The sequence below is a fragment of the Chelonoidis abingdonii genome, chromosome 11 (assembly GCF_003597395.2).
Source record: "Chelonoidis abingdonii isolate Lonesome George chromosome 11, CheloAbing_2.0, whole genome shotgun sequence".
In the NCBI taxonomy this organism is placed as follows: Eukaryota; Metazoa; Chordata; order Testudines; family Testudinidae; genus Chelonoidis; species Chelonoidis abingdonii.
This window is the reverse complement of record NC_133779.1, coordinates 43,825,687-43,843,732: the sequence shown is the minus strand read 5'-3', so window position 1 is coordinate 43,843,732 and position 18,046 is coordinate 43,825,687. Positions and strand designations below refer to the sequence as shown.

Here is an 18,046-nt window from a genome sequence, read left to right as displayed (position 1 = left end):
GGAAACCAGATTTTTCAAAGCTTAAGGGAGGGAATTTGGGGGTGTTTCTTGGTCTTGGGTCTTTGTCTGTTCTGTGCTCTCTCAGCTATGAGAAGGTCTATTTCCAGTCCTTCTAATCTTCTGTTTCCCAGTTGTAAATACAAGGTAGCAAAAGTATAGTCTTTTAAATTGTTTTGCTGTATTTGCATCTGTGTATTGGCTGGCTGAGTCTTTTATTGTATTGGTAGAGTACTGTTAAATTTGTTTGTTTGGGGGTAGGGGTTTATCCTTTTCTATTGTTTATTTCATGTTTATAGGTGTGGAAAGCCCTGTTCATACCATCTAGATTACAGAGACTGTTATTCTATTCTTTTCTTTCTTTTTTTAAAAGTTTTGCTTTTAAGACTGTGATATTTTTTTTCTAAGTTGACTCACCAGGAAATTGGTGGAGAGGAGACAGGGGGAGGGAAATAGCGCTCTCTGTGTTATGCCGTAGTGGCAGTGGGCAGGAAGGCTAAAGGGAAGAGAGAGAGAATCTTTCTGATTGTCCTTGTCTTGATGGTGTCTTTTGGAGAAGGAGACATGCTTCTTGGTATTGTGATGTAAAGAGGTTGCATCAGTAACTCTCAGGTTAGCCCAGAGAGGAAATTCTGGGTGGGAGAGAGGTGGGGGGAATGGTTTATTTCCCTTTGTGGTAAGATTCAGAGGCTCTGAGTCTTGGGGTTCCCCAAGGAAGGTTCTGGGGAGACCAGAGTGAGCCAAGACACTGGAAATTCTTGGCTGGTGGCAGCGAGATCAAATCTAAGCTGGTAATTAAGCTTAGAGGGGTTCATGCTAGCTTCTCAGGTTATGAACGCTAAGGTTCAAATCTAGAGTAGGGAAGCTATGATAGGGGGTAATTGTGTTAGGCTGTATAGAAACCATGAGAGGAATTTTCTGTCCCAAAGATGTTGAAGTTTAATCAGGCAGAAAGAAAGAGAGGAGGAGGAGGAGGAAGCGGCGGCATATAACAGACAAGGAGAATGAACAATGTGATGGTTTGAAAATGTCATGTTAGTTTCATGATCTTCTTGCCCTCGGTTAGGCTGGAGATTTTTGTTTTTGATTTATTTACTAAGTGGTACTCTCTTAGGTGGGGATTAGCTGATCAGAAGGATGAAAGAAAGGAGTAGAGACACTGAGGGAGGGAATGTGAGAGTGATTGGGGAGGGAGGAAAAGGCAAAGCATGAAGGACAATAGCAGTAAGGAAAAAGTGAAGAAATTGGTTGAAACTGTTTGGAATAAGCTTTGATAGGAAACTCTACTGCTTCTGAATGCAGAGGTCCTTAGTTAGTTTCCTGGAAGAGTGATTCATCATTTGGTGCTTACTCACTAGAGAACCGTGCTGTTGCAACTTACACCACTATAACTACACCAGTGGACAGTAGGGTGCCATGTTGTTTTGAGTGCACAAATGCAGTGTATTTCCTGCTGCATTGTGAGTAACTTTCCAAGAGTTACTGACACAACTCCTAGAAGATTAACAGGATAGATGCATTAAGGAGATGTGGATCTTCTAAGGTCCACAGTGCCTGTGCTACCTTCCCCCGCACTTCCTAAAGTGCACAGTAGGAGAATGTTGTACTGTAAACTGCCTGCAGTTCTCATCTCCTTAGACCATGAGTGGGCAAAATAAGGCCTGCGGGCCTCATCTAGTCCGCGTACCATTTCTGTCCAGCCCATCAGGCTGTTTGGCTGCCCCCTCACGATCTCCAGGCTGCTAAAAGTCCCGTGGTACAGCGGGACACTCAGGCAGGCTGCCTTCCTGCTGTGGCCCCAAGCTGCTCCCGGAAGCAGCCAGCTGCTGCTGGCATGTCTCTGCGCACCCCTGGCAGGGGTGGGGGGAGGCATGTCCATGCACTGCCCTCAGCACTGTCTTCAGCAGAAACCAGCCAATGGGAGCTACGGGGGTGGTGCTTGTGGGCATGGGCAGTGCACTGAGACCCACTGCCATCTCCCCAGAAGGGTTGCCCAGGATTGGCATGGGGCTATGGCAGGCAGCCTGCCTGACCCCTGCTGCAGGCCTAGGAGTGACGTGGGGCTATAGCCTGTCTGAGCCCTGCTGTGCCGCGGGCCGGGAACCACCTGTGGTAAGCGCCTCCTGGCCACAGCCCTGCACCTTGCACCCCCTCCCGCACCCCCAGGTCAAAACCCCCTCCTGCACCCAAACTCCCTCCTAGACTTTGCCCCCTCGTATCCCAATCCCCAGCCCAGAGCCCCCTCCTGCACCCAAACTCCCTTCCAGACCCTGCACCCCCCACCCCATTAATATAGTAGAAATGTGCGGCTCATGATGACTTACCAAAATTCATGAAGTGGTCTCCCTGAAAAAATTGTTGCCCACCCCTGCCTTAGACACATACCATGTAGATCAGGCCCTTTTAGTGCCATTTCCAATGCCTACTGGTACACCAACTTTTCCTTCCACTCCCAAAACTACCAGAGGGATGGAGAGGCAGGAATACACTTCTGCACATCTTAGGCAGCATATAGGAATGATTCCCAGTTTCTGTAGACTGCTGCAGGTCCCCACTAGGAGAAAGGAGTAAGTACTCCTCCTTCTGTTCACCTCCACATGCACCCCAGAAATTATCAGGATTTAAAATGGGATTGTTTATTTATATGGATAATAAAACATCCAGGGTCACAACTGCAAGTTTTTGAAGGGATATAAATTCTCACATTTAGGCGCATACCTCTAATTCAGTGGTTTTCAAACTGCAGGTCGCAACCCAGTACTGGGCTGCAGAATATAAGGCACTGGGTCGTGGCAGCTCTGGTCGGCACTGCTGACCGGGCCATTAAAAGTCCCATCAGTGGTGCTGCTTGGCTAAAGCAGGTTAGTTCCTACCTGTTCTGACGCTGTGCTGTGCCCCGGAAGTGGCCAGCAGCAAGTCCGGCTTCTAGGAGGGGAGGCCACGGGGTTCCACACTCTGGCCCCACTCTGAGCACCAGCTCCACACTCCCATTAGTCGGGAACCAGACAATGGGAGTTGGGGGTGGAGGGGCAGTGCCTGCAGGCAAGAGCCTTGCAGACCTTCTTGCATGCCTGTGCCTAGGAGCACGACCTGCTGCTGGCTGCTTCCGGGGCACAGCGTGGTCCATGGTGCAAGGACAGGCAGGAAGCCTGCCACTGCGCTACTGACTGGGAGCCCCCCCCCACGAGGTAAGCCTGTGCCCCAACCCCATGCCCGAATCCCTACTCCCTGAGCATCCCAAACCTGGAGCCCCCTCCTGCATTCCAAACCCCTCATCCCCAGCCCCATCCTGCAGCCTTCACTCCCATACCCCAACCCTCTGCCCCAGCCCTGAGCCTCTCCCACACCCCTCATCCCCAGCTCTGTTGGATCACTGGTATCAAACATTTTCTTCAACTAGGTCACCAGAAAAAATTTGAAAACCACTACTCTAATTAATGGAGGTTCAGTAGCAGTCTTTCCTGGAGGCCGGTTGTCAGGGCCAGCTTTAGGCCGATTTGCCCAATTCCCCGGAATTGGGCCCTGCGCCTTAGGCGCTGTTTAAATTTTTTTTTTTTTTTAACTCACCCGGCGGCAGTCCACTCTGGGGTGTTCGGCTGCATTTCGGCGTCGGGGAGTCCACTTCAGGGGTCTTCGGCAGCCAGGGGGGGTGTTCTTCGGTGCCACGAAAGACCTGGAGCAGACCCCCCGCCGCCGAAGCCCCGGACCGCCACCAGGTATTGGAATCAGGCCTCACAGTTAATAAAGCTGGCCCTGCAGGCTGGTCCATAGCTGCCTCCTGAAGGGTTTCTTGGACCTTCTTCTAAAGCGGTTGGTACAGTCCACTGTTAGAGACTGGACTGGACTAGACTGACCACTGTTCTGAGGCAATCTGGTAATTCTTATGTACCTAATACGCTAGTCTGCTCTTCCTTGTGTGGTCCTCTAGAGGCAGAATGGGATCTTATGCTTGAGGTCTGCAAGGGGCTCTTGTAAATTGCACTGTCTTTGTCAGGCAGTATAACTTTTATTTCTTTTGGCCAGAATGCGTTTATAGTTTAGGAAGAGGTTGTTGTAGTTTCATTATAAGTTATAAATAGGGGCTTAAAACTTTCAGAAACAAAAAAAACAGCCTTTTCAGATGAGTCTTTTTAATTCCTGTTCCCAGCCCAGAGTTGTGTGTGGGGTTTTTGTTTGAAAATTTGCAGGTGGCTTTTTCTGCTGTTTTTGAGGATTATATAGTATTTTGAGATCGGAATGAATAGGGATTACAGCATTTGTCAGCATCTTCTTTGCATTTGGTATGTAACTTGTAATATCTACAAAGGTGCGAAGTATCAGGCAGTAGCCGTGTTAGTCTGTATCCACAAAAACAACAAGGAGTCTGGTGGCACCTTAAAGACTAACCTCACTTCTTCAGATGCTGAAGAAGTGAGTTTTTTTACCCACGAAAGTTTATGGGTAACTGTTAGTCTTTAAGATGCCACCGGACTCCTTGTTGTTTTTATCTACAAAGGGTAACTATAATGATTTATACAGATAATCTGTTAACAATTATTTGTCTCTTCAAAGAGGATAAGAAGACTAGTAAAAAAATCCTGTCAGAAGCAGAATCTAGTTCATATGGAGGGTACAGGGAGTATTAGAAATAAAAACAATCAAAGTCATGTCTACTGAATTGTAAATGTCATCTATGAACACTGTATGCTCTAGTTATTCTAGTCATAGATCATGGGACCTGAGGCCAATTTATCATCACTCGGGTCAGTTACCTTTGGGAAGCTGTGTTTCAGTTGCAGTCCAAGAGGAAATTTTTTTCTAACGATAGGGACAAATCAGTGAATAGGATACAGATATTGGCATCCTGAGAGAATTCAAGGTTTTCACTCAGCTCAATAAATGTTAATCTGTTGCAGTTTGGCTAACTATCAAATGACATCATCCTTCTTCTTAAGACCAAAGAGCATTTAAAGATGATAAAATGAAAAATCCAAGATTTTAAACACCTTTCCAATTTACCACTTTCAACGTTGCGTTGTTAAAAAATTGGGTCTAGCTGCTGTGCCTGGTGTAGAACAGTGATTCTCAAACTTGTGTACTGGTGACCCCTTTCGCATAGCAAGCCGCTGAATGCGACCCCCCCCTTTAAATATATAAAAAAGTGTTTTTAATTTATAACACTATTATAAATGCTGGAGGCAAAGCGGTGTTTGGGGTGGAGGCTGACAGCTCATGACCCCCCATGTAATAACCTCACGATCCTCTGTGGGGTCCTGACCCCTAGTTTGAGAACCTTTGGTGTTGAATGAAAGTCAATACAAAAGGTTATTTTTTTTTAAGACTGTGCTGCCCATCACTGACTAAGATTTTAATAATGCAGAGATCAGGCTGATTTCTGGTATTTTATTTTATTATGGAAGTAGTTTATGCAGGTCTCTGACATGTTGTAGGCCAGGGAGGAAGAAAGATGGGGTTGAAAGCTTTCCTCTCATCATTCAGTTGAAGTATAATGGGGATTTGAGAAACAGCAAACCGTAATGAACAATGATGGGTGAAGCTAAACCAGGCAAAGGTGAAAGTAAGCCGGTCCGGTATGCTGGCAAGAGCCAGTACACTGTGCCAGACCGCACTGGCTTCCACGGCAGAGATTTAAAGGGCTCTGGGCTCCCTGCTGCAGCAGGCAGCCTAGTGCCCTTTGAATCCCACCCACAGCTCCGGCGGCTGGGCTGGGGCCGGATTTAAAAGGCTCAGAGCTCCTGCGGCTGCGGGCAGCCCAGAGTCCTTTAAATCCCGCCCGCAGCTCCGGCAGCCAGAGCTGCAGTGGGGATTTAAAGGGCTTGGAGCTCCACGGTGGCCCGAGCCCTGGACCCTTTAATTCGCCCCTGAGCCCCGGGGGCTCCCAGCCACCTCTGCAGCTAGGAGCCCCAGGTTCATTTAAAGGCCCTGGGGCTCCCAGCCACAGCCAGTGCCCCAGGGCCTTTAAATTTCGAGAGGCACCACCTCTTCCCATTGAGGCCATGCCTCTTCTGGATGAGGCCACACCCCCCTCAGGACTCCAGCAGTACCGGTAAGTCCTGTAAATTACTTTCACCCCTGAAACCAGGTCAGATGATCTGTTCAGATAACTCCCCCCGCCTCTCCAAAAATAGATGCTTGATTCCACCTTCAGTAGTTTCATTTTTCTCTAGCCCTTCTCTTCACAACCGCACAGAGATTTTCTTATCTTTGAAAACCCTCCCAGAAGTTAGCTCTACACTAGAAAAACACTTGCTACAATTGTAACACACCTTCTGTCCACACGCAAGTATTTACAACAATCCACAAATACTGTCAGCACTATTCTAATTGTACTTAATTGGAGTCAGGGTCACACTGTTGTACCCTGCACTGAATCACTGCATCTTTTGGCTTCCTCTACGCTGGACAGTTTAGATGTAATTCTCCACTGTTAGAAGCTGTAATTTAGAAAGGACTCAAGTGTTTTTTACCACTATGTTGTCTGCCTCTGAGTGAGTTAGGACAACAGACTGGTAAAAATCTTGAGCCCTGTCTACAGCTTTCACTGTTGCTACCATGATTTGTGGTGAATTTTAGCTGTGAGGTTGTAATGGGCCCGCCTTGCAGTTCCACAGTCCTCTTGCAACCTTTTTAGTGATCACACTGCAATGGCTGCTGTACCCTCTTCTGAGCTACTGCAGCTTCTAGGGCTCAAGTTAGGCATAGAGCAACTTGGCAAGCTAGCATTTTTTAGGCGGCCATCTTCTACTACAAAATGTCAACTTTCATAAAAGAAAGTCTCCAGCCCTTTTTGTTTGTAAAGAAAACCATCAACCTGGGCTGTCATGAGCTATCAAAATGCAACTTCTTAGTGTGGTGTGATAGATCTCTAGGATCCCAGCCTGTTTGCCAGAGAAAAAACACAGAATCTGCGTTTTTAAAGAGAATCATTAGTTTTTACATTTTGTGAAAAATAAAAACATATACAATGGAACCTCGATTATCTGATCTAATTGGGAACTGGGGCAGGTCAAATCAGGAGAATGGGCAGGGCTTGGGCTGTCAGCTTGAAAATTGTAAATATATCAACAAAACATTGTGTTCAAGTAATACGTGTATATAGCGTGGCTAGAGTAACTACAGTTTAGCATTTAATTTTAATCGTGGAAAAATTTGGATTTTAATGTTTTTTATTGGAGAATTTTGGTTTTTGTATCACAGAAAACTAGGATCCTTGGTGATAGGCAACTGCAATGTCTGCTACTGCAATGACTGGAGGGTTCAGACACTCTGAACAGCATTATGCTAGCTGAGAAGCACCATGAAAAGTAACAAAGTTCAGCCGAACTGTTTGCTTGTAATAATGCAAATCTTAAGTGCAGATGGAGCTAGTGTGTCTGCTGGGACTTCAGACTGCTGTTTTATGCAGACAAGACCTTGGGCTTCCCCATCAGTCAATCTCAGTGCATGCAGATCTTAATGCAGAAGAAAACCAGAGACCAAGACAACACAATTTGCCAAAATCCATCAAACTTCAAGAGAATCTTTGAAGGCACAGGAACCACAGGGGGATATCATTAGTCTTTTCTTTTATACCTGTAACAAAAATGTCTAGTTTTTCACTACCCTGAATGTAAAAATTTTTTATTAGTGCCACAGAGTAACTGTGTTCAGAGTAACTATAGTTCAGAGTAACTATACTTCTATTCCCCCCTGTGGTCTACTTCAGAATTGCCCAGTCAGATCTCTGGTATTCAGCTGTCATCTTTCTGTGGGCCGTAACCCTTGTCTCACCCCTTCTGACCAGGGAGGTGGGGTTTAAGACTGCAAATCTCCCTGCCTTGCACAGTTATATCCCTGGCAAGCCCCTCTGCCTAATGTCCAGCCCATATGTTATTTTATCTCAGAAAACAATTAGAGTTTTTACCAGTGACAACACCATTCTTCCAAGCAAACACATTTCTACATAGGTCAAAAACATTACAGGGAAGCCATAAAAAATAAAGGTTCCTATATGCATGCTAAAAGTTAGCCATCCATCCAAGTTCTAGTAAGTCAAAGGCCATCAATACCTTTCACAAGTGAGTCCTGTCTGTTTGCCAAATCAAAAGAAAGCCATGTATCAGCTTTTTATACCGAAAGCCCTCTCTTTGTCTAAATCTCTGGAAAAATCAAGTTTCAATCAGTATATTCAAACACCCATGGGGGTGGTGTTTCTCTGGAGTTGTTTACAATCTCTGGGGTAATCACACCTTTATAATTACTCTCTTACTCTTTTTAGTTCCTGGAGGATCCATGGTAAGCTTCCCCATGGAGTAGAACACTATCCTGCATAAACCATTAATAAATTTCATAGAATGGACCCCAAAGATAGTGCATGGGATTGCAATATGTGTCACAATTAAAATCACACAGGCCTGTAGCTAGGAAAGCAAAAATAGGGAGGCAATAAATAGTGGGTCATCACCCTCCTTGCAAATTTTAGACTAGCAAGTGCAATTTCTTATATTTTAGAATATTTTATATTTTAGTAATTGCAAATAAACTTTTTTTTTTAAACCTGAGGCCTGCTCTGAGCAAAGACAGACAAACTCAGTGTTTAAATCACCAGAAGCCATCTGGAGCCCTGTCTACATTAATGCTTTCACTATTGCTTCCATTGGTGGAGCTGAACTGGTGGTAATGATGGTGTGATGCATGGCTAAAAAGGGTTAAACATCCTGCAAAATAAACGACTCAAATTGGATCCTTAAAGACATGTTTTTGAGTGTTTGCATGTATATGGATAATGGGCAACAGTGTAATCAACAGTCCCTGTCTATGCTGTATTCTGATCATCCAGCAATCAAAAGAACACCCCAGCATTTAAAAGAATTGTAAACATGGGATCTCTCTGTATTCATCTCTCTTTGAAATGTATAGCAAATCATCTGTGAATGGTGGAGGAACAAGCAAATTGCTTTATGTTAATTCTATAGCCAAGTACTGGTGATGGACCTCCTTCAAAGTCATCCTAATTATCTTTTGTTCCCGGAAGAACTCCAGCTTGTCACTGAGGACATGAAATTAAGATCCTTGGGTCCTGATCCTGTTCATCTCAGGGCTTGGCTACACTGGAGAGTTGTAGCGCTGTAAACCCACCACCAGCGCTGCAACTTACTCACCGTCCACACTTGCAAGGCACATACAGCACTGCATCTCCCTGGCTGCAGCGCTGGCCGTACTCCTGCTCTGCCTCGGGTATAACGATTGCAGTGCTGGTCACGCAGCACTGCTCCACAAGTGTGGCCACCAAAAGTGCTGTAATTGGCCTCCAGGGTATTAGGAGGTATCCCAGAATACCTGTTCAGCCACTCTGCTCATCAGTTCACACTCTACTGCCTTGGCCTCAGGTGACCCACCCTTTAAATGCCCCGGGAATTTTAAAAATCCCCTTCCTGTTTGCTCAGCCAGGTGTGGAGTGCAATCAATCAGTAACCATGCCTCCACGTGCCAAACGAGCCCCAGCATGGAGCAATGGCGAGTTGATGGACCTCATCAGTGTTTTGGGGGAGGAAGCTGTGCAGTCACAGCTGTGCTCCAGCCGTAGGAATTACGATACCTGTGGGCAGATCTCAAGGGCCATGCTGGAAAAGGGCCATGACCGGGATGAGGTGCAGTGCAGGGTTAAAGTAAAGGAGCTGCAGAGTGCCTATTGCAAAGCCCACGAGGGAAACCGCCGCTCAGGTGCTGTCCCCACGACCTGCTGTTTTTACAAGGAGCTGGAGACGATACTTGGGGGTGACCCCACTGCCAATCCAACGACCACGATGGACAGTTGGAGGGGAGAAGGAGGTGGGGGGGGGGAGGAAAACCGAGAGTGAGGATGGGCTGGGGAGAACCCCGGAGTCCAGGAGGAGGGGCAGGGGAGCAGGCGAGGAAGCTCTTCCAAGTCAGGGAGGACCAGTGCAGCAGCTGGAACTTGTTGGTGAAGAAGAAGCTGAGGAGTTGGTTCTGGTAAGCAGCTTTTATTTTCATGTTGGATATGTTTCGGGGGGGGGGTGTGTGTGTTAGGGCTGCATGCATGCCTGCCTGCCTAGATGTGGAATAGCCCACTGATGTGGTCTATCACGTCACAGTAATCTGCCTCGGTAATCTCTTCAAAAGTTTCTGCCAAAGCATGGGCAATATGCTTGCGCAAATTTATAGGGAGAGCCACTGTGGTCCTTGTCCCAGTCAGGCTAACGCATCCGCACGACTGTGCCGCGAGGGGTGGGGGGACCACTGCTGCACACAGGCAAGCTGCATAGGGGCCAGGGCGGAATCCGCATTGCTGTAGAAGACCCTCCCTTGCTTTCCAGGTGACCCGCAGCAGTGAGATAGCTTCCAGGATTAACTCCTGTGGAAAATGTAGGGATCGTGTTCAGTGTAGGTCCCCCTGCAGCTCTTTGCTTTCCCCAATGCATAGAAACCCCAGTGCAGCCCGGAACCAATCAGTCCCTCTTCCCAGGTGACCTGCAGCAGTGAGATAGCTTCCAGGATTAACTCCTGCACTCATTCCCCCTTACTCACCATGTCTTCGCTGCTGTGGGCTCTCTGTGCTCCGTTTGGTATGTGGAAAGTATGCTAAAGTGAGACTGTAAACTCCTTCACTGTGATTATACAGAATGCTGCCTCTGTTAAATGTTTCAGTTTTTGTCTTTCTAATAAGTGTCCTTGACTACTACTACTACTCGACTGGCCGTATCAGAGACTGCTGAAAGGCTACAGAACCTGAGGAAAAAGCCACGAAAAAGCAAAGAAGATATGGTGAAAGCAGTTATCAATCAGTCTGCCAGAGAGAGTAAGAAGCTGCAGGACTGGAGGGAAAAAATGCAGCACTGGAGGGAAAGAGAAAGTAGGAGAAAGGCATTGGCTAAGAAGAAAAGCACGAAGCAGCTGATAAGACTCCTGGCGTGCCAAACGGACTGTATCCACTTACTCGTAGCCATCCAGGCAGAGCACTACCGTGCCGCCCCCCCCGCCTCAAAGCTCTCTCCCTTGTTCCCCACTGTCAGCTCAAAACCTCCTTCTCCAGCATCCAAGTTCTTACCACCACCAGCTGCCCCCAACACCTGTACATTCACCTACCAGCCCTGAGAACGATGACCCTTACCCTCTGCACTCAACCCCCATCACCATGCAGCATTTTCATCCTGAAGTGCAGCAGTCATTGCACAGCACTCCAGGCAGGACATATTCAAACCTCTGACTGTACAGTTCACCACCCTACTTCTCTGCCCTTTTACTTACTTTCTTTTCAATAAATGATTTCTTGGCTTTTAAAAAAGTTTTTATTGCAGAAAGTGAAAGATACCATACCCAAAGGAAAAAACAGGCACTACAAATCATTGTAACCACTACACTTCACTCCCGTGCAAGGCATCAAACATTACTGTTGGCTTTCAGCCTCAAGGCATCCCTAATCCTTGTAGCCCTGTGCTGGGCCTCTCTAGTAGCCCTGCTCTCTAGCTGTGCAAATTCAGCCTCCAGGCGTTGAACCTCGGAGGTCCATTCCTGACTGAATGTTTCACCCTTCCCTTCACAAATATTATAGAAGGTACAGCACGCGGATATAACCGCAGGGATGCTGCTTTCCCCCAAGTCTAGCGTCCCATAAAGAGATTGCCAGCGCCCTTTTAAATGGCCAAAAGCACACTCTACAATCATTCGGCACCGGCTCAGCCTGTAGTTGAACAGGTCCTTGCTCCTGTCAAGCTTCCCTGCATACGGTTTCATGAGCCAAGGCATTAACGGGTAAGCGGGGTCTCCAAGGATCACAATGGGCATTTCAGCGTCCCCTACTGTGATCTTCCAGTCTGGGAGAAAAGTCCCAGCCTGCAGCTTCCTGAACAGGCCACTGTTCCAAAAGATGTGTGCATCATGCACCTTTCCAGGCCAGCCTGTGTAAATGTCAATGAAATGCCCACAGTGATCCACAAGCGCCTGGAAAACCATAGAGAAATACTCCTTCCGATTAATGTACTCGGATGCTAGGTGGGGTGGTGCCAGAATAGGAATATGCGTCCCATCTATCGCCCCTCCACAGTTAGGGAAACCCATTTGTGCAAAGCCATCCAGAATGTCCTGCACAGTCCCAGAGTCACGGTCTCTTTGGAGCGGTCCGATTAGTCCCTAGCAACTGCATCACCACTATTCAATCACGGTCGCCTTTCCCACTCCAAACTGGTGTTTGCGACTGATCGGTAGCTGTCTGATCCAGCTCCAGACTGCAACAGCCAGCCCGCTTCCACTGCAGGGCATGCTCTCAGTATCTGTGTCCTTGTGCGCGCGTGCGGGGCGAGCTCCCGCCAGTCCCATGAAAGGGCTTTACTTACAAGAAGTTCTGAACGCCACTGCTTGTCATCCCAGATTCATGACGATGTGGATTCCCACCACCAGTGACTTGTTCCCGAGCCCAAAGCGGCATTCCATGTGCTGGACATTTCCAGTACTGTCTACATGGAGAAATTATGTATACGGTCAGGTGAACGATATACGTCACAGAACCCTATGTCGACTATTGGACTGAAGGAATAGCTCAACTGCCAAACGTGATGTGCTGGCGACACTCATCAGCAAAGTCCTCAGCAGCTCGGGCTCTATTTCCCACAGAAATCGTGCTGCACAGAAACTGTTGGGAGACTCACGATGGCACCAAATGTGGATGGAAAAACAGTGACTGCTGGGATGTGAAGCGATGCACCACGTGGCGTTGGGACAGGAAGCGGAATGACCCACACCCTTCTGTCCCCTTCCCACAACCCACGGCGCCAAAATGGGACGAGATGCTCTTTGGGACAGCTGCCCACAATGCACCACTCCCAACAGCGCTGCAAATGCTGCAAATGTGGCCACACTGCAGTGCTGTCCCTACACAGCTGTACAAAGACAGCTGTAACTCCCAGCACTGCACACCTCGAAGTGTAGCCAAGCCCTCAGATCTGCTTGAGGCTTCATACAGCAGAAGCTTAGGCCATTGAGGACTGAGATCCCAGTTCTAACTGGATCACCCTGAAATATAAACATTGGACTATAACCTATGGACTATTTCTTAAAGAACTCTTTGCAACTACAAAGCTCACCATCTCTGCTATGAATCTGAATTTTAAGAACTGAACTCATGTCTGTATGTATATTGCTCTTTTAACCATACTCGTTTTTTAATACATTTTAGTTTTGCTAATAGGAATAGGTTGTAACGTGTATTTGGGTAAGATCTGGACTATTCAATAACCTGAGAGGTAATGTTTCCAATCCTTTGGGATTGGTAGAAATAGATTTTCAGAAATCATCATATTTGACTTAGGTACCTGGATGGAGGCCTGAGGCTGGATCATTTTAAGGGAACTGTGTTGTTTGGACTTCTGAGTAACCAGTAAGGTAATAAAGAAGCTGTTCTGTGCTGGCTTGGTAAATCTAAGTATTGGAATAGCTGCCAGCTTTTTGGGGATTGTTTGCCCCATTCTTTGCAGTTCACCCTAACTGAGTGATCACAGCTGGCCCCCACTAGGACCCTGGCCACAGTGATGTAGTTGTGTTAGGATATACATTACCACAGGTTAATTGGGTTTTTGGATCAGAACCATACATTTGTCAAAAATTAATGTTGGATATTGGAGAGTTTAAGGGAAAATCAGTTACAGTGAGTGACCCATGATCAAGATCCTGACAGAAAAAGCCTGGAAGAATTGTGCCCACAGAGGGGGTTGTCTTTTAAGAGAAAAGCCCCAGAGCAGGAACTGAAAATCTGTTAATTACCAGTGATAAGGAAGCAGACCCAGCGAAAATGCTTGGAGTGAGAAACCAGCAGAAGTTTGAACAAAGAATGGCATATCTTCAGTTTCTGGAAAGGCAAAAAATTATTGATATGGAAAGAGAACACCTGTGTTCTGAATATGAACAGAGAATGGCATATATTCGATTGCAGGAACTAGAAGCTAAGGCAAAAGTGAACAGACTTAAGGTCCAACTCAAGAGAATAAAGGAACAACAGGAACTGTATCATCCTGAAAAGCCAGCTCCTCTCAATAACAAAGATGGGGATAGAATCTATCCAGTTTGTAACTATGTTGTTTGACTCTAAGCAGTTTTCTGTATGTAACCAAATATACCCCAACACTGCCACCTTTTATGTAAATGATTTTTCTGCGATCTCAGGTGAAGGTAACCCCATAACTTGTGCAGAGAATGTAAAAGTCAATGGTAAAAGCTATTTAGGGCAAGTTACAGCTACTAACATCACTCTTGTTAAAGCAGATTTTGTCAAAGAGGCAGATTACTTACCAGACCAGTGTGTGAATATTGTAATCCTCTATGAGTTTACTGTAAGTGTGCCTTTAGCCAAAATCCACCTTGAATTAAATGATGTTAAATATGAAGTTATAGATGGTGAAGGACAGTTATTGCCTAAGGATCTTTTGATTGGGAATGATATTAAAACTTTGTTCAATCAGGTTGATAGAAATCAGTCACAGGAAAGAAATAATCCTGAACCTGTGTCTATTAGAGGGCAAAGACTTGCCTATGGAGTGTTTTTCCAAATGCTTGTCTGACGAAGATAGCTGTTTGTGCAAGAAGGCAGTGTGTATGTGGAAGAAATTTCTGAGTGTCTGATATCTCAGAAGTGAATCTGGCATTAGCTAAGTCTCGGGGAAATGTTTCTCTAGAGCAAATTATAGTTGGTGATTAGATTAAAGCCCTAACTGAGGAAGGAAAGGGTACAGTCTTGGTAAGTGATGAATTGTTAGCAAGTGAAGTTTGTGAAAGTAAGCCTGAAAAGGGTCGAGATGAGTTGTTTAAAGCAGCTCAGTGTAATGAGACTGTTATCTATGGAGAATAGCAGTTTATCTGTTGGGAGTGGCAACTTGCCTGATAAGGAAGCTGTCTCACTGTCTGAAATCAGCCATGGATGCTCAGACAAAGAGAACGATATCTCCAATTGTCTGTTTTGAATAGCAGCATGCCTGCTGAGAAACCCTGTCTCTCTAGTTCTGTCTGTAAAGCAAACAGAAGCCTGTCAGCCTATGATGGCTGAAAATTTATTAGTTAACTCGGAGTTGATTCTGGATACAGCTAAAGCCCAGGCAGGAAGTGGTCCTAAATTTGTGTCTGCGAGGGATAATGACATTATAACTAGGTTGCATCCAGTTAATGTCATAAGTAGCTCCCAGAAACCAAACAATTCTGGTGCTATTATTTTGCCTGTTGCTAGTGTGTTGCTGGGTAAAGATATGACAACCAGGGCACAAGGAAAGCATGAAGGTGATTTAACTATGTTACCCACTGACAGTGTGGAAACTTTTAACAAGGAAGAGAATGCTTCTAATCTTTTGACTATGAAGTCTAGTAGTTTACCTGAAAGGGGATTGTGTAAAAATCCTCCTGATGGGCCAGAGGTGATTCTGGATGCATGTGAAACTCAGGAGGTGGATGGTGATTTGTCTGTTGTGCCAAAGTCAGCTCTGGACATAAATAAAGCTCAGAAAGAATCTGTTGCAATGCATGATATTGCAGAAGGAAAGGAATTTCTTGGTGAAGTCTATGAAAAAAAATTGTTTCCATTGACTCTTAATGGGCCATTGTTGATAGTAAACAGTCTCTCTTCTGAGGAAAGTCTGTTGGTGCCTAATGGCCAAAGTCTTTCAAATGAAAATGAATCCACTGAATTTGCTTTGGAAAAATCTACTGTGAATAGCTTAAAGGAGGCCTCCTTAGCTAATATTGAAAGTGAACAAACAGTCTGTGTCTCAGGTTGAAGAAAGGGTCTATATTCCTGGTTTTACACAGCAGAGCAGCCTTATGAATAGACCCATAGATACTTTGGATTTGTCATGTCATTTCTTAGTAAGCTCTAGTGCAGGGGTTGTCAAACTGGGGGTTGTGATCCCCTCAGGAGGGTCACAAGGTTATTACATGGAGGGGGGTGAGCTGTCAGCCTCCACCCCTAAACACCACTTCACCTCCAGCATTTGTAATAGTGTTTAATATAAAAAGAAGTGTTTTAAATTATAAAGGGGGTCACACTCACAGGCTTGCTGTGTGAAAGGAGTCATCAGTATAAAACTTTGAGAAACACTGCTCTAGTGCATCTGATACGTTGTGGATGCAGAAATTGCTTGGTGAAAAGCAGGAGAACTGTAGTTCAGACATACTGATAGAAAATGGTTGGGTCTCTTTAAGGAATGATGTCCATACAAAAACTTTCTAGTTGACAAGAAAAAAAAAGAAAAGCAAGCTAACCTCTTAAAAAGCAAAATGTCCTTACAAACTTGCCTCCCTCATCTCTCAAATACTAAAGCCTCAAGGAAGTGGTTAAACTGACATCCTATGTTAAGAAAAATCCTAAAGTAAAGAAAAAGCTACTAAGGGCTTGGCTACACTCGAAACTCCAAAGCGCTGTCACGGGAGCACTGCTGCGGCAGCGCTTTGAAGTGCGAGTGTAGTCGTGGCGCCTGCGCTGGGGAGAGAGCTCTCCCAGCGCTGCAGGTACTCCATCTCCCCGTGGGGATTAGCTTGCAGCGCTGGGAGCCGTGCTCCCAGTGCTGGGGCACTGTTTACACTGGCGCTTTGCAGCACTGTAACTTGCTGTGCTCAGGGGTGTGTTTTTTCACACCCCTGAGCAAGTAAGCTGCAGCACTGTAAAGTGCCAGTGTAGCGAAGGCCTTAGGTTCAAAAGGGATATTGAACAAGCTAACCTAACAAATGATTTGTCTAAACAAAAGGCTTGGTATGACAAAAATGATTGCAAAGGTACACGTGATAGAACTGATAATATTATTGCTAATAATTGTAACTAACATGTTGGCTAATACCAAAAACTGTAAAAATGTACAATGTGCCTAATCTTTTGGAAAAACCCTTGAACATCTTGAGTGATACATAAGAACACACTTTATGTTAAAAGGCCTTATGATACTGATATTTCACAGTTAATGCCTGTATCTAATCTTGAAACTGTACACAGGATAAAAGACATTGTGGACCCAATGTGCTGTGCAAAAAAGGGAAACTGAGATACACTACCTCACAGCCTTCATGGCTGAATGCCAGAGTATGTGCTCTCTGAAGAACATTAATGGCTATGTTAAGTCAACACATAGACTAAACCCTGGAATCACAAGTGTTACACAAAGTATGGACTAAGGTTCTAACTTGGGCCAAAACATGCATCAATAATTTGGCCTTACTAAGAATTCAGTATAAACACAGCACATATCAATGTTGAAAGGTCCTTAAGTTGCATCCAGGAGCTTTAATTTCTCCCTTCCACACCAGTCTCCCGTTGAGGGTGTGATGACCTGGGTAATGGTCAACAATGTAATCAACAGTCCCTGTCTATGCTGTATTCTGATCATTCAGATATCAAAGAACATTCTAGCATTTAAATGAATTGTAAACACCTCATCTCTCTTTGAAATGTATAGCAAGTCATCTGTGAATGATGGAGGAACAATCAAATTGCCTTATGTTAATTCTATAGCCAAGTACCTGTGATGGACCTCCTTCAAAGTCATCCTAATCATTTTTTGTTCTTGGAGGAACTCCAACTTGTCAAAGAGGACATGAAATTGTATAAAAGATCCTTGGGTCCTGATCCTGTTCATCTCAGATCTGCTTGAGGCTTCATACAGTGGAAGCTTAGGCCATAAGGACTGAGATTCCAGTTCTAACTGGATCACCCTGAAATAAACACTGGACTATAACCTATGGGCTATTTCTGAACGAACTCTTTGCAACTACAAAGTTCACCATCTCTGCTATGAATCTGAATCTTAAGAATCGAACTCATGTCTGTATGTATATTAATCTTTTAACTATATTCTGTCTTGTTTTTTAATAAATTTTAGTTTAGTTAATAAGAATTGGCTGTAGCATGTATTTGGGTAAGATCTGGAATATTCAATAACCTGGGAGGTTATGTGTCCGATCCTTTGGGTGCAGCTGCCAGTCTACCAAGATATGGAAGACAACAGGTAATGACAATGAGAAAGGTGTGGAAGCAGAGACATTTATTACCCATAAATGGGAATGGTTAACTTAGAAATAAACTTTT

The 18,046-nt window shown here is 45.3% G+C and overlaps 1 protein-coding gene across 1 annotated transcript in view; it reads left to right on the top strand.

Annotated features, from left to right (window-relative positions):
* Positions 1-18,046, top strand: part of SYT11 (synaptotagmin 11) — a 37,088-nt gene that overhangs the window by 5,776 nt on the left and 13,266 nt on the right. The window lies entirely within an intron of this gene.